Raw genomic sequence first — 17708 nt, 5'->3', positions numbered from 1 at the left:
GCTGCTTTCTTGGCCAATATATTGCAGCTCCAACAACAAACAAATTAATACTTGATAAAAACAAAAAAACTGCGGATGCTGGAAATCCAAAACAAAAACAGAATTACCTGGAAAAACTCAGCAGGTCTGGCAGCATCGGTGGAGAAGAAAAGAGTTGACGTTTCGAGTCCTCATGACCCTTCGACAGAACTTGAGTTCGAGTCCAAGAAAGAGTTGAAATATAAGCTGGTTTAAGGTGTGTGTGGGGTGGGGGGGGGGGGGCCCGAGAGAGAGAAGTGGAGGGGGTTGGTGTGTTTGTAGGGACAAACAAGCAGTAATAGGAGCAGATCATCAAAAGATGTCACCAACAATAGAACAAAAGAACACATAGGTGTTAAAGTTGGTGATATTATCTAAACGAATGTGCTAATTAAGAATGGATGGTAGGGCACTCAAGGTATAGCTCTAGTGGGGGTGGGGAGAGCATAAAAGATTTTAAAATATTTAAAAATAATGGAAATAGGTGGGAAAAGAAAAATCTATATAATTTATTGGAAAAAAAAGGAAGGGGGAAACAGAAAGGGGGTGGGGATGGGGGAGGGAGCTCACGACCTAAAGTTGTTGAATTCAATATTCGGTCTGGAATTAATACTTGACCCAGTTAGAATAATGAAGCTAGTAAGCAAGCCTATAATGGTTACAATATAGTTAGGCTGAGTGAAACAATCAAAAAGGAAAATTAGTTAATAATGAAGTGAAAGCACAAATTTAATTTTGTTGTGTGATTCTGACAATCCTTCAATTCAGAAGCCAAAAGAAGTTCAATAAATTAAAGGATTTTCCAATGTATTCTGCTATTGTGTTAGTAACTAACCTTGAACATTAAAGACAGGATTGGACAGGATTTTCTGCTTGGCATGTGGGTGCGCGCACTCGAGTGTCAAATAGCATGCGATGATGCAGGCAAGTGTCCCAATGTCATACCGCACTTGTGCGATAGTTTGGTCGGTGGGTGCGCGTGAGAGTTGGCAACACGCCCGCCAACAATTGAGAGGCCTATTAAGGTTAATTAATTAACCTTTAATTTTCACTGCCCATCCAACATTACAATTTGGTGGGGGGGGGGGTACGAATCGGCCAGGTGGCCTTTGGATTTTTGAGGAAACCTCACCCACGGGTGGGATGAGATTTCAATAATTAAATTTTTTTTTAAATAAAAAAATTTTGGGCTGAATTTTTCAAACGTACATGTTAAGCTGAGTGAGTCTGCTGTGTGGACATTTGTTTCCAGAATTTTAAAAACTTTGTTCATTGACTTAAAATACTTCAGCTCCCTGAGACAGTTCTCTGCCTTCAGGGAGTATTCATTGTGCGTTCCCCCGCGCCTGCGCTGACTTCAACACTCACCCTCCACCCACCCCCATCTCGGCAGTGCTGAGCTTCTCAGCGCGCCTTTCACGCTGCCTGGCCATAAATTGGCCAGCCAGTGTGAAATCGCAGTTGGGGGCCGATCACGGGCAGTGGGCTGCCTACTGCGCGCCCGATGACCCGAAAATCCTGCCCATTAATTCTAACATGCCAGTTTACATGAATGGACTCTGCAGTTTCTGACATTATCACTTAAGCTGAATTTTTGAAACCTGCATGCTCTCTTGATTGGTCCTGAATCTTTATTTAATTTGCTTTAACTCTATACAATCACAGAGAATTACAGAAATGTTACAGCACAGAAGGCTTTATGTCACATGGTGTCTGCACCAGCTCCCCAAATGAGCATTTCACCTAGTGCCATTCCCCTGCTTTCTCTCCATAACCCTGCACATTCTTCCATTTCAGATAACAGTCAACTCCCTTCGATTAAACTTGCCTCCACCACACGCTCAGGCAGTGCATTCCAGGATTTAACCATATGCTGTGTGAAAATGTTTTTTTTCATATTGCTTTGGCTTCTTTCGCCAATTACTTTAAACCTGTGCCCTCTCATTCTTGATCCTTTCATGAGTGGCAACAGTTTCCCCCTATCTACTCTGACCAGACCCCTCATGATTTTGAATATCTCTATCTAATCTCCTCTCAGCCTTCCCTCCTCTAAGGAAAACAGCCCTAACTTTGCCATTCTATTTTCATAGCAAAAGTTCCTCAACGCTGGAACCATGCTCTTTTCTGCACTCTCTCCAATGCCTTCACATACTTCTTAAAGTGCGATGCCCAGAACTGGTTGCAATACTTCAGCTGAGGCTGAACTAGTGTCTTTTACAAGTTCAACATAACCTCTTTGCTCTTGTACTCTCTGCCCCTATTATTAGAGCTCAGGATACTATATGCTTTATTATCCATGCTCTCAACCTATCCTGCCATCATCAATGACTTATGCACATGTACACCTTGGTTTCTTTGCTTCTGCAGCCCCTTTAGAGTTCTATCTTTTATCTTATATTGTCTCTCCATGTTCTCCCTGCCAAAATGCCAACATTTCTCTGCATTGAACTTTATCTGCCACCTTTCTGCCCATTCCACCAACTTGTCTATGTCCTTTTGAAGTTATACAATATCCTCCTCACAGTTCATAATGCTTTCAAGTTTCGTATCATCAGCAAACTTTGAAATTGCGCCCTGAACACAAAGGTCTAGGTCATTAATATATACCAGGAGAAGCAAGGGAACCCCAAACCATCCTCCAGCCCGAAGGACATCCATTAACTACTACTGTGTTTACTGTCATTCAGCCAATGTTGTATCCATGTTGCTTTTGTCCCTTGTATTCCATTACCTATAACTTTTATTATTGTTCACAAGTCTGTTGTGTGGCATTGTATAAAATGCGCTTTGGAAGTCTGGCACTGACCGAAGAAAAACACTAGCTTGCATTATGGGAGGAAGGTGAAGGAAAAATGATGCAGCTTATAATTTAATGGAACAATTGCCCAAGAATGTTTTTTAAAATCATACTGGCAACGCCAATGTTCATGAAGTTCAATGATGTGAGTTAACTAGGTGTGTCACTTTTGAGGAGATAATGGGTATTTTGCGGTAGAAAGATTCCGGCTTGTAACTTAATCAAGCAATCACTTGATGAGAACTGAAGACGTGTTCCACATAGTAGAATAATAGCTGTGGGTTATTGATTTATTTGTTAAAATTACTTTAACATGGTCACACTCTTCAAAATAACTAAATGGGTCCCTGGCATAGGTGTTTTTAATGATTAATATGTGGGTGGGGGGGGTGGGTTAGGGGCGGGCGCGGTTAGCTTAGTTGGCTAGATAGCTAGCATGTGCTTCGGTGATATGGTAACAATATGGGTATGATTCCCATTCAAGCTGAGGTAGACTTGAGATTTGCCCCTCGCTCTGCCCCTGAGAGTGCAAGGCAATGGCAAACCACCACTAAGAAAATCTGCCAAGAAAGCAGCTCAGGATGAAGCATCAGCAGACAATGAGCAAGGACTTGCCTTCAAGCAGAACACACACAATATGTGACTAAAATACTGTTGCCAACATAGTGCTAGTCAAGAATATTTCTAACACAGATCAACTTTCCTATTACTCTTCCCTTAAAATATTCCTCACAAAGACATATTCCTATATTTTTTTTCCACATGGGTTCACAGTCTCAGATCTCATCCCTCGTTGGGCGAGCAGGCAAGGAATTATTGTGAGGAGATACTAAAAGCTGCCTGGGTGACTCGTTCTTAACTTTTCTGTCTGGGGACTTATACACCCAAACCTGCATTATACCACTCTGTCATCATTTGGATTACAAAAGGTTTGAAAATATTTATTTTTGTAAACTCTGTCTGATATTTCATGATTTAAATGCTTAGCTGGCTGTTAATTAGACTTTAGAACAACCCCAGCAGCATTTGAGAACCTCAAGTCTGTATGCAGGAGTCATTTGAGAGAATCACAGTTGGGCTGTAGTTTGAGGATTAAAGAACGTAGGTGCCAGCTGGGCTCAGAAATATGGGGTGAAATTCTAACTCACTCAAAACTGATCCACTTGCACAGAGTTAAATCTGGCACATAGTTGTTAAACAGATCCAAGCCAGATGGTGAAACTGGAAACATCTTTTTTCTTGGTAGTAGGTTTATTCACAGAATGCAACATTACATATCTCTGCCTCCTACCTACTAACCCACACTGTCCCAGCAGTCTTTCACGTACTATCAAATGAACAAATAAACAAATTAACTAATAAACCAATGCTTAACAGTGTTTTTAAATTGCACCAGCTGCAGCAATCAGATTTGAACCCACGACCTCAGAACATTAACCTTGACTTCTGGATTACTAGTCCAGTGACATTACCACTTCAATGCAGTCCCTTTTATACATTTTTGAGCATACCCATAAAACAATGAACTAATTAATAAATAAGCTAATAAATGAATCAACAAGTTCATCCCTTTAAAGGGACACTAACAAAAATCAAAACTGATGTAAATTAAAATAATATTTTGAGGAGAGATGATGCGCTCCAGCCCCAACAATGTGCACCGATCATGGAAGGTCTCAAGTGTACCAGCAGACATCAAGTGTTCTGTCTCCAAGGACAGCCAGGTGCAGACTAAATATACTGCATCTGGTATTCCCAGGAGTCTCCTATCCAAATACTAACTAGGCCCTAGCTCCAAGATCATATGAGATTGGGCATTTTCAGACTAGTATGACCATAGGCAATGATAATTCCAGATTTATTCATTAAATTTAAATTCCACCAGCTGCTTGGTGGGGCTTGAACCTATGTCCCCAGCCTGGACTTACTGGCCTAATGACATTACCAATACCCCACAGTCCCTTTTTATACTCTTTTTGGTATACCAAATAAAATAAACAAATGAACTAATAATCAAATGAATGAATTAACAGTCCCTTAAAGGGCACCAGTCCCGTTTCTGTGCTGAAGATTAGTAGTTCCTTTTTTGTGCTCAAAATACTTAGTCAATCAATAGGCTCCACCTGTTTGGCCTTAACCTTAACAATGCAATTAACATAATATTAACAAAAGTGTTCCAGTGTCAGTGAATTGTGGGTATGCTTATGTGAACCAATTCAACTTGCTCTTTTTTAATAAAAGTAAGCTCAGAGTTATGGAAAACCAGGACAAGGCAAGTTAAACTTAGGTTAAATGTTGAGCATTGGAACTGTCTGGGGGAGAAAATATAGCCAAAGCAATTAGCAAGAAAGATTGGACTCAGAAGGAACAAGTTGAGAGATTATTTTATGTCCTAGGATAATTCAATGTACTACATGCTAATGATCAAGATAATTGATGATGGATTCATGTCCTGAATATTTTTTCTTAAATTAAACTTTGCACACCTGTACCTCAGCTCCTACTGGCTATTTTTATGCATCAGAAGTTGACTGTATGTAGTCTTTTCTCTTTCCAGAGGAAATCAGTGATGGAACATGGAAATTTCAGATAGGCTCACCCATGTAATGCAAACTGACACCACCAATTGAGGATTTAGCCAATTCATTTTACTTGAGCAAAGTAAAATCATTCCACCTGAAAAGGCAACCCTCACAAGTTCTCTGGATATATGGAGCACTCCCTGCAGAAACCTACTGTGTGTCTTATACACAGCTAAGCAAAAAACATTGTCATACCTGATTTTGAGCCGGATAGTTTATTCTTAACAATGAGCTATGCAGAGATTTCTAATGAAAGTTGGACGGCAAAAGTCTTGTTGTATTTCATGATACAGAAGTATTATTGGTTTTCAAAAAATGTTTATCTTCAACAAAGCAATGTCAGAACCCAAAGTATAATTCCAATAATCCCTGTTCTTCAGGACGGGGGAGGGGTTGTGGGCGGACAGGGGACAGTGATAGATATGCGTGCATATGAGCACGTATTTGTTTATTGTACAAAATACAGTGTGACACAACATTTTAAAAATGGGAGTACCAAACAACCGTATCCAGTTATAAGGACGTCAACACCATTCAATAAAAATGTAATCTTTATAATAAAAACAGAAAACACCAAAATGCATAGCAAGTCTGTCAGCATCTGAAGGAGCAGGACAGGTTAATCTTTCAGGTGCCATCCTTTTTGTCAAGCTTGGACTGTCAAATAATCCAAACTTGGATTATTTCTACATTGTTAATTGGAAATGTAAAATAATTTATTAAAACAACAAAATTATAAATGCCAAAATACCCAGGCGGACTGAGCCCAGTGTTATTCATCTTTCACTGGTTCAATCTTTGGTGTTGATTTTCTAAGGCTATCTACAATGAGTCCAATCAGCAGAGGGAAGCGGATGTGTACTCACCCTGATAGAAACTGTTAAGTTTTGTCACAGTTGGAGCATTAACAGCTGTCAAGTGGGAGCCGCCTCAGCAGACTGTAAATTTGTGCTCCGTGAGGTAGAAGATAAATTGCAAGCATTACCTGAGTTCAATGCCTATTTTATCATTTTCATCCTTGATCATTTTTCAGATGAACAGTCATATGTGCATGCCATGGTGAAAAGAATTGAATCATGATTCCTGCATATGTATTTTTTTTAAATGTCTGTGTTTAACCTTGAGAATGCCAGCTGCACTTAGGAATACTACTCTCTAAGGGAACCATTTTATGGAATGATATCTCACTCATGTACTGTGACTGAAAAGTCCCTTAAGTTACAGTGGTAATGTGTTGATTAGCCTTAATACTGGAATAATGCTATATCATTGAACATACACTTTCAAACAATCTAACATGAAGTTTTTAAAGCTTTACATCTGTTCAGACTACCTCATCTTAGCTTAATAGAATCATACAGCACAGAAGGAGGCTATTTGTCCCATCAGGCCTGTGCTGACTCTTTGAAAGATCTTCTATCCACTTAATCCCAATCCCCTGTGGTTTCCCCATAGTACTGCAATTTTTTTTTCCCTCTTTTCAAGTATATATCTAATTCCCTTTTAAAAGTTAGCATTAACTTCTGCTGCCCTTTTAGACAGTAAATTCTCCTCCTATTCTCTCTTTTATCACTGTTGTCATTTTATTCAGTGTTTACTTTAATTCAAAATACATTTGAAGCTGCCTAATTTTGGGTGCCTTGACTAATTCATCTGTTTAGGTTCAGCTTGGGGCCCACCTAAATAAAGTACCGCAGCTTACTCTCAGGCATGTACCTATGCAATTCTAAATCAACTGCTAAGATGCGTACAGAAACAACCTGGAGAGAACTATCCTTATGATTTTCTTCTCCTTTCTGGTGGGAAATTGTCTGGCCTTTGTATTATCCTCCCCCATAGCCATGCAACTGAGCCTGAGAGCTAAGCATGTACAGAATCATGAGTAAAGTTCCCGCATCTATGCTGTGTCATATTGGTGGTCCGCCACACTACCTCTCTGGATTTTACCAAAATTTTCTAAATGTCTTCTCCATGATAAGGAGGGAGGCTATTTTTCAAAAAATGTATTGAATCCAGCTTTCCCATTCACATCATTGGTTGAGAATTTCCTGGGCCATACCATCATAGTCATGTCGAAATTACAATGACCACACTATTATAGCTCCAGTGCCAGGAAATAGTGGTGTTAATAGTTGGTGGCATTAATAGTGTAATATTAAAATTTCCTGGGACTTTTGCACTGCTCCACCAGAACCATTGATGAGACCCTGAGACATTGGTTATGCAAGCTCTATGCTCCCAGTCAAAACTGGGTCAATTGCAAATCCTTGGAATTTTTGCTGGTTACCACGTCATTTGCAGAAATATGGGGTGGAATTTTATAGCCCTGTCACAGTGGGGTGAGGCTATAAAAGGCAGCGCGCCTTTTAAAAGTCTGTTGACTTCGACAGAACCGTAAAATTCTGCCCGCTGTTAATAAAGGTTTTGGTGGGTACAAATGATTCCAAAGGTTAATTCTGGCACAAGAAAGAGCATTATCCATTTTTCTTGCTTCATACAATTGCTTATTAATGAATGAAATGACCATGGGACAAAGAGCTGAAACAATTATTTGTGAGCTGATATTGCTGAGTAAAAGGAGTCTCTCTGGGTAGTGTCCTTGGCTCAACCATCTTCAGCTGCTTCATCAATGACCTTCCTTCCATCATAAGGTCAGAAGTGGGAATGTTCGCTGATGATTGCACAATGTTCAGTACTATTTGTGGCTCCTCAGATGCTGAAGCAGTCCATGTCCAAATGCAGCAAGACCTGGACAACATTCAGGTTTGGTTTGATAAGTGACAAGTAAAGTGCCATACAAGTGCCAGGCAATGACCATCTCCAACAAGCAAAAATCCAATTGTCTCCCCTTGTCATTCAATGGCATTACCATCACTGAATTCCCCCACCATCAACATCCTGGGGGTTACAACTGACCAGAAATTGAATTGGACCATCCATATAGACACTGTGGCTACAAGATCAGGTTCAGAGGCTGGGAATTCTGCAGTGAGTAACTCACCCCCTAATTCCTCAAAGTCTGTCCACCATCTACAAGGCACAAGTCAGCAGTGTGATGGAATACTCTCCTCTTTCCTGGATGAGTGCAGCTCCCAAAACACTTGAAGCTCTACACCATCCAGAACAAAGCGTCCCATTTGCTTGCACCCCATCCACCACCTTTAACATTCACTCCCTCCACCAACAACGCACAGTAGCAGCAGTGTGTACCATCTACAGATGTACTGTAGCAACTCACAAAGGCTCCTTCAACAGCACCTTCCAAACCTGTGAAGTCTACCACCTAGAAGGACAAGGGCAGCAGGTACATGGGAACACCACCACCTTGAGGTTCCCCTCCAAGCCACACATATCCTGACTTGGAAATATATCACTGTCGCTGGGTCAAAATCCTGGAACTCCCTTCCTAACAGCACAGTGGGTGTACCGACACCACATGGTTTGCAGCAGTTCAAGAAGGCACCTCATTACCACCTTCTCAGGCGCACTTAGGGAGGGACATAATTGCTCTCCTAGCCAGTGATGCCCACATCCCGTGAAATAATTTAAAAAAGACTTTATATTGCGTGCTCAACTGAAACTGAATCATTTGTGCTATGAGCAATGATTCCTCAAAAATGCCAATTTCCTCTTGTAGCTGTTCTATCAACCCAGTGGCTTCTTGTGTTGATCACGTCTGCAGTGTTTTTTGTATATTAGTAATGCTGGAGAAGCAGCTGTAGTTGGATGTCAAGGTTAAAATCCACTCAACAGCTTTAGCTGACAGTGTGAATAGTTGTGATGTCACCAGGAATGGATCTCTCAGAACAGAAGTTTTGTATGTCAACAATGGCCTGACCTGGATAGACTGTCGATAATTTGAGCTGTTTCTCATGTGGCCACTTGCTCCACAAGTGGAACATCTTCCCTGGCCCATGCTCAAATGATTTAGGGTTGTACACATTTTCTATGGGAGGTTGACACCTGGGATTTCACAGAATCACACAGTGCAGAAGAGGCCCTTCGGCCCATCGAGTCTGCACCAACACATGAAAAACATCTGACCTACTTACCTAATCACATTTACCAGCACTTGGCCCATAGCCTTGAATGTTACGACATACCAAGTGCTCATCCAGGTACTTTTTAAAGGATGTGAGGCAACCCGCCTCCACCATCCTCCCAGACAGTGCACTCCAGACCGTCACTATCCTCTGGTTAAAAAAGTTTTTCCTCACTTCCCCCCTATACCTCCTGCCACTCACCTTGAACTTATGTCCCCTTGTGACTGATCCTTCAACTAAGGGGAACGGCTGCTCCCTATCCACCCTGTCCATGCCCCTCATAATCTTGAACACCTTGATCAGGCATCAGACATCTCTGCTCCAACAAAAACAACCCAAGTCTATCCAACCTCTCTTCATTACTTAATTGTTTCATCCCAGGCAACATCCTGGTGAATCTCCTCTGCACCCCCTCCAGTGCAATCACATCCTTCCTATAATGTGGCGACCAGAACTGCACACAGTACTCCAGCTGTGGCCTCACCAAGGTTCTATACAATGCCATCATGATGTCCCTACTTTTGTAATCTATGCCTCAATTGATAAAGGCACGTATCCCATATGCCTTTTTCACCACCCCACTAACATGCCCCTCCGCCTTCAGAGATCTATGGACACACATGCCAAGGTCCCTTTGTTCCTCAGAACTTCCTAGTGTCATGCCGTTCATTGAATACTTCCTTGTCAAATTACTCCTTCCAAAGTGTATCACCTCGCACTTTTCAGTGTTAAATTCCATCTGCCACTTATCTGCCCATTTGACCATCCCATTTATATCTTCCTGTAGCCCAAGACACTCAACCTCACTGTTAACCACCCGGCCAATCTTTGTGTCATCCGCAAACTTACTAATCCTACCCCCCACATAGTCATCTATGTCGTTTAAATAAATGATGAATAATAGGGGACCGAGCACTGATCCCTGTGGTACGCCACTGGACACTGGCTTCCAGTCACTAAAGCATCCCTCTGTCATCACCCTCTGTCTCCTACAACTAAGCCAATTTTGAACCCACCTTATTAAATTACCCTGTATCCCATGTGCATTTGCCTTCTTTCTAAGTCTCTGATGTGGGATCTTGTCAAAGGTTTTGCCATTCAGGTCAGTTACCAGGCGGCCCTGGCTCAGTAGTAGCAATCTAAGTCAGATTATGGGTTCAGGTTTCACTCCAGATAGCTTGAATCTAGGTTAAGTCTTCAGTATAGTACCTGGTCGTGGTGCCATCTTTTGGATGAGACTGAAGCACCACCTGTCCCCTCAAGTCAATGTAAATGATCACAAGACACCATTCAAAGAAGAATAAGGGAGTTATCCCCATCTCTTGGCCATCATTATATCTCAACCATCATTGCTTTACAAAAAAACATTACCTAGTCATTTATCTCAATGATATAAATGAGAGCTTGTGCTTTATTTGATTGCCATGATTCCCTAGGTTACAACAGACCGCATTTCAAAAATTATTTCATTAGCTATTAAATGCCTCAGACATTATGAGGTCTTGAAAGGCACCATGGGGTGGAATTTAATTCTGCCCTTGTTAGGGAGTGGGGGTATAGAATCGGGAGGGAAGGCAGGAGGTGGAGTGCTTGTTGCCTTTCCGCCTCTTGAAAATTGCTTGGGCGGGTAAGATGGAGGATGGTCTTCCCACCCAGAGGCCAATTGAGGCCTTTAAGTATTCTATCAGGGCTGGGGGGGTGGACGCAGGGCCTACGGCATGTAGAGAGGTCCCCTGTAAAAACTGGCAGCTCCCTGATCGGGCTCCCTATGGCCCACACTGAGCCCTCCTGGCGGCAAGGGCCTCTCCCTCAGAAAGCCCCTCTTACCCTCGAGCACAACCCCCCCCAACGCTCCTCCCTCCACTTCCTGGGGCCTGACTGATTGCCAACATACTTACCTCCATTTCAGGGACCTTGCCTGTTGTTGATGGTCCTGATCGGGTGCAGTCCCACAGTGGCCACACTCCTGGTGATGCTGCGAGTACTGAAGGGTTGCCAGCTCCCTAATTGGCTTGCAGCTCTTGGGGGTGGGTTCTCCACCCCTAAAGGGACAGAAGCCCTGATGCCAGGCAGTTAATTGGCTAAAATGCATAGAATTGCACCGGACATTCCGGAAATGTCTTCGGACGGGTTGCCACCGACTCTCTGGCACACCATTGGGCCACTGCTACAGGCATGAAATTCAGCCCTATAAATGCATGTTCTTTTTCTAACAATTTTTTCTATGACTATGACTATTTTAGTCCACTTTCTGAAAATAAAAAAGGTAAAACCGGAGTCTAAAGAATTTGCTACACACTCATTGCAAATTCTGAAGCTTTTCTTATGCCATTATGGTTAGTGTGTCCATACACCAGTAAGCCATTCAGATTGGTGGGTGGCATTTATCTTGATGCCAAATCAGAGCATTCATAACAGGAACTCTTCCCTGACATCTTTCAAAGGGTAGACAAGTGCGTTGGAATTGTCAGAAAAATTGTGATATTTATTGAGTTTCAAGTTCGCGCGTGTTTATATGAATCTGTAGACAGATCATTAAATTCTGAACCACAAGATGTTTTAAATTGTTTCTTCCGCCATACATTTTCTCTCCATTGGTTTCTATTGGTTGTATGACGATGTGACTGCTAGTTAGTCCTGACAAGTAATTTTCTGAGAAAGCCAATGGTCAGAATTTTCAGGACAGCAGATGGGCGTGGTCGGCAGGGATTAGCTGGGAAACGGGCCACCGCCTGCGATCGGCCCCCGACTGCGATTTCATGCTGGCGGGCCAATCAAAATACAGCGCCCCACTGGTCAGAAAGGGCCGGGTGGGGGCAGGGGCCTGTCAGCTGCCAGGTCCAATGGTGACCCAGCAGCCAGTTTAGAAACAGCACAGGCAGCCCCTTGAAGGCTGCAATGAAAGAACGTCTCTTCTGTCTCTCATTACCTAACATGTTGGAGTCAGGTGCGGCTGGAAACCAAGGCAGGAGTAGGCCGGGTGGGCACGCTGCCTCCCGCTTTTCAAATGAGTGCCTCATGGTCCTACTAGAGGAGGTGGCTGCGAGGAGGGACACCCTTGTCCACAGAGATGGGAGGTGGAGGAGGCCACCACATCTCACAAAGAGGGCATGGGAGGAGCTTGAAGTGCAGGTTAGCAGCAATGACGTGGTGCGGCGCACATGGGTGCAGTGCCTGAAGAGGTTCAATGGCCTGCTGCGCTCAGGAGGGGCAAGTACCATGTTGGCATGGGTCAGTGTGTAGAAATATTAAGGTGTGGCCGTCACCCCCTGTGGACCTCAGAGACCCTAAAGTCTGAGTGCCCACTGTCAATCACACTGGAGCTGGCCAAGGGGATGAGCCCTGGCTGCTTGGACTGATTGCCTTGCGGTTCAAGAGCCACAACTCGGTTGTGCCCTGCGAGGTATTCCTCAACTGGGATTAGCCAGTCTGCAATGGCGCTGCAGGTAGAGAGTGGACTAACCAATACTCATGCATTCTTTCAGAAGAAGCCAAGCCATAACCAATCAGAGAGGTCACGTACAGGCAGAGGCCCGCCCAGCCTGCTGCTGCGCACCAGATTTGAGTGGGACACCCTAGAGCTAGAGAGCTGGCACGCTCCCCGTGCAACCAGGCATGGAGAGGCGGGGGTGCCAGACTAAGGTAAGACCACAGTGCACTGAGTTGAGAGTTTCGGTTGGTGTAGTCTCTTCATTGATGGGAGCCTCAAACCTGGAGTCCTCATTGATCATTGAAAGACGATGGCACCATGATGCAGATCTCCATTGTTTCACGAGGGTGCCTGGCATGCACGGTGACAGTGTGATGACTTTAACTAATGACATGTCTTTGTTCTCCCTTAGACTCGCCAGCACGCACTTGCTCTCTGGACCCCAAAGGGCCACCCCTGACACCAGAGGACCACCATGCTTAATTTGCACCTGTGTCACACCTGCACTCTGAGCCAGGCACCAGCACAGATACCAGCACCTCGGTGGGCATTAGATCGGTGGCTAGAACATTGGTGCACATTGGTGAGGGCAGGCGGAGGCAGAGAGTGCTCAGGGCACGGCAGTCAGAAGACTGCTGGAGACCAGGACGATGCTGGGTTGAAGGCTGATGATGAGTCTCTGGAGTCGTCCATTAGGCGGCAGATGCTGGATGTCCAGCGGGATGTGCGGGAGGATCTGGCGGAGATCCATGAGGGTATGCGTGTAATGATATCCTTTGTGGAGAAGTCCATATGGAGCACAAGCATTACGTTGACCCTCATGGTCAAGCGCACTGCCTTCTCCATTGAGAGAGTGGCAACTGTCATGGAGAGGCAGCTCCAGGGACAGAATCAGGGGTTCCTGGAGTTGCAGCACAGGAGGAGGCCATTTGGCCCATCTTGTCCATGCCAGCCCGAGGACACCCAGGTGCCGTTCTAATCCCACCTCCCTGCACCCGGCCCATAGCCCTGCAGCTTACAGCACTTAAGGTGCAGATCCGAGTACTTTTTAAGACAGTTTAGAGTTTCTGCCTCTACCACCAACTTGGACAGCAAATTCCAGACACCCACTACCCTCTGGGTAAAAAAGTTCTTCCTCATGTCCCCCCTACACCTTCTGCCACTTATCTTGAATCTATGTCCCCTGTTTCTAGAATTCTCCATCAACGGAAACAATTTTATCCTGTCCACTCTATCTATTTTGCTCATAATTTTGTACACCTCAATCAAGTCACCTCTCAGCCTTCTTTGTTCTAAGGAAAATAACCCAACCTATCCAATCTCTCCTCGCAGCACATGTGTGCAGTCGATGGCACCCTGGATGCGGGGGAACCCAACAATCTCTGCAAAGCCCCTGGCCCACTCAGCCTGGCAGGCCTTGACCATACGGAAATGAATGAAAGTCAATACCCGCCTGAACAGAGCTTCTGTCACCAGCTTGACACGACTGTGGACAGCTGATTGGGACACTTCACACAGATCCCCCATTGACCCCTGGAAAGAGCTGGCGACATAGAAGTTGAGGGCCATTGTGACCTTCAGTGCCACTGGCATGGGGTGTCCACCCACACAGTTGGAGGTGATCTCAGGCCCAATCATCTGACAAATGGAGGCCATGTTCTCCCTGGAGAGGCGGGGCCTCCTTCAGCATTGCACCTCAGACATATTGAGGTAGCTGCATCGCCACCTGTAAATCCTGGCAGCAGGATAGTGGTGTCTTCTTCGGCCCCTAATGCCTTGGATTACCTGCTGGCCCTGTGCCCCTTGTGCCTGTGCCTCTCCTCCCACAAGTCGCTTCTCTGGAAGCTGCATTGGGACACCTTGTCTCCTCTCCCTTCTGCCCCTCTCTTCCTCCTCAGAGGAGGTGGCACCACAATCCCCATTACCAGGGTAACAGAAGGCTGTCTGATACTTGGAAGGGTCCACACGGTCAAAATTCTCCGCGGACCTTGGACACACTAATGGGTCCTGAAATGAAGCCTAGAAATGCTAAGAATGAAGCCCCGAATAGTGATGAAGCTGCCAAGTACCAATAAGCAACCAGCTGCAAACTATCTCCAAAACTCTTCACTACTCACAACGGCAATGCTGCTGACCCTTTTTATCCCGTCCTTGGATGAGGCTTTGCAAATGGTCAGCTGCCCGTTTTGCCCATGCGACGAGTGTGAAATTGCACAGACAATGTAAAATCGAACTTACTCACTTTTTCAATGGCCTTAACTGACCTCGTAATTGATGGCGGGTGCGGCTCCGGCTCACGCAATGACAGCAGGACGCTCGCCTGGCATCGTCAAGTGCTATTTTACACCCAAGTGGGTCGGATGTGCGCCCGCCAGCTCAACGAAAAGTTCTGCCCCATGACTTAGTCCTGAAAGCAATGCCATGTAGCAGAAGGCAATGATGAATAGTTTGTGCTGTGTCCATTGAGCCATTTAGTAGTGTGAGCTTGCTGACAGCCGGCTTTTAGGAAGTTTACTGAAATGGAAATCAGCAAGCAGTTCATTTAAAGGTTCCTGCTGAGTTGATGGATCAACTTTGACTCTGTTATCAATCAAAGAAAGTCCTGAAAAATTAGATATCAGGATCAAATCAGTTATGTTATTTGTCACATTGGCATGTCTTGGGAAAATATAGTATTTTCCCAATATGCAGCGATTTATCATATTTATTAACTTTAGCCTGACCCAATAAACCAGTGACTAAGATGCTTTGAATAAGACACCCCAGGTGCCTCCTTGGGCCCTAGCAACAAGCATCTGAAGCAGAGCTAGTTGGGGCATTGTGATCAGCATCTGGTCATAACATCCTTGACTTTGCTATTTCTCCTGACTCTTTATGCAAGTATGCCCTTGCATGAGGAAAAATTAATTAGTTTTATCTAGCTCTATAAAGAGTTTTGTAAGATGCAGGTGCTTGAAGACAAAATTGCTGCTGGCGGCCTAAAACATTACCAAGGCATATTTGCTGTTTTTAATTTGAATTAAAAAGCAGTTCATTTCAGCCCAGATTGCTTCTTCTGATTACCACTCAGTGGCATCAACAAGGTTGGCTTAGGCAATTTTACTGAAGCACATTGGCTCCATTATTTGAGTAAATGGAGGATATACCAGGCACTTCAAAGCACAATATAATAATTGTGTTTACAAATGACAGCTGGCTTTTAGAAAGTTTACTGAAATGGAAACCAGCAAGCAGTTCATTTAAAGGTTCCTGCTGAGTTGATGGATCAAGTAATCCTGCCCCACGAAACTCATTTCTTGCTATCTTGACTCCATTCTCTCTCCCCTTGTCCAGTCCCTTCCCACCTACATCCGTGATTCCTCTGACACCCTACATCATATCAACAATTTCCAGTTCCCTGGCCTCAACTGCCTCCTCTTCACCATGGATGTCTAATCCCTCTACACCTCCATCCCCCACCGGAATGGTCTGATCGTTCTCCATTTCTTCCTCGAACAGAGGCCCAAACAATCCCCATCCACCACCACTCTCCTCCGTCTGGCTGAACTTGTTCTCACATTGAACAATTTCTCCTTAAACTCCTCTCACTTACTCCAAATAAAAGGTGTGGCTATGGGTACCCAAATGGGCCCCAGTTATGCCTGTCTCTTTATGGGGTATGTGGAACATTCCTTGTTCCAGTCCTACTCCAGCCCCCTCCCACAACTCTTTCTCCGGTACGTCGATGATTACTTCGGTGCTGCTTCATGCTCTCGTCTGGACCTGGAAAAATTTATTAATTTTCTTTCCAATTTCCACCCCTCCATCATTTTCACATGGTTCATCTCTGACACTTCCCTTCCCTTCCTTGACCTCTCTGACTCAATCTCTGGTGATAGACTGTCCACCAATATTCATTACAAGCCTACCGACTCCCACAGCTACCTCGACTATAGCTCCTCACACCCCGCTTCCTGTAAGAAGTCCATCCCATTCTCTCAGTTTCTTTGCCTCCGTCGCATCTGTTCTGATGATGCCACTTTCAAAAACAGTTCCTCTGACATGTCTTCCTTCCTTCTTAACCGAGGTTTTCCACCCACGGTGGTTGACAGGGCCCTCAACTGTGTCTGTCCCATCTCCCATGCATCCACCCTCACACCTTCCTCTCCCTCCCAGAACCATGATAGGGTCCCCCTTGTCCTCACTTACCACCCCACCAGCCTCCGCATTCAAAGGATCATCCTCCGTCATTTCCGCCAACTCCAGCATGATGCCATCACCAAACACATTTTCCCTTCACCCCCCCTGCAGGGATCGTTCCCTCCAGGACACCCTAGTCCACTCCTCCATTACCCCCTACTCCTCAACCCCCTCCCACGGCACCTTCCCATGCAACCCCAGAAGGTGCAACATCTGCCCCTTTACTTCCCCTCTCCTCATCGTCCAAGGGCCCAAACACTCCTTTCAAGTGAAGCAGCATTTCACTTGCACTTTCCTCAATTTAGTCTACTGCATTCGCTGCTCCCAATGCGGTTTCCTCTACATTGGAGAGACCAAACGCAGATTGGGTGACCGCTTTGCGGAATACCTTCGGTCTGTCTACAAGCATGACCCAGACCTCCCTGTCGCTTGCCATTTCGACACTCCACCCTGCTCTCATGCCCGCATGTCCGTCCTTGGCCTGCTGCATTGTTCCAGTGAAGCTCAACGCAAACTGGAGGAACAGGCACCTCATTTTCCGACTAGGCACTTTACAGCCTTCCAGACTGAATATTGAGTTCAATAATTTTAGATCATGAACTCTCTCCTCCATCCCCACCCCTTTCCAATCCCCCTTTTTCCAATAATTTATATAGATT

General features: G+C 44.7%; 1 protein-coding gene across 4 annotated transcripts in view; it reads left to right on the top strand.

Moving 5' to 3' along the window:
- b4galt2 (UDP-Gal:betaGlcNAc beta 1,4- galactosyltransferase, polypeptide 2) overlaps positions 1-17708 on the top strand; it is a 405565-nt gene that overhangs the window by 349187 nt on the left and 38670 nt on the right. Inside the window, exon 6 of one of the 4 annotated variants that reach the window (XR_005945547.1) lies at positions 3590-3744. The exons of the other annotated variants lie outside the window; for them this stretch is intronic. The gene's annotated coding sequence lies outside the window, so the exon portion shown is untranslated. The remainder of the gene's footprint in view (positions 1-3589; positions 3745-17708) is intronic. 4 annotated transcript variants of the gene reach the window in all.

Source organism: Carcharodon carcharias, chromosome 16 (genome assembly GCF_017639515.1).
Source record: "Carcharodon carcharias isolate sCarCar2 chromosome 16, sCarCar2.pri, whole genome shotgun sequence".
NCBI lineage: Eukaryota > Metazoa > Chordata > Chondrichthyes > Lamniformes > Lamnidae > Carcharodon > Carcharodon carcharias.
This window is presented reverse-complemented; position numbering and strand designations above follow the sequence as displayed.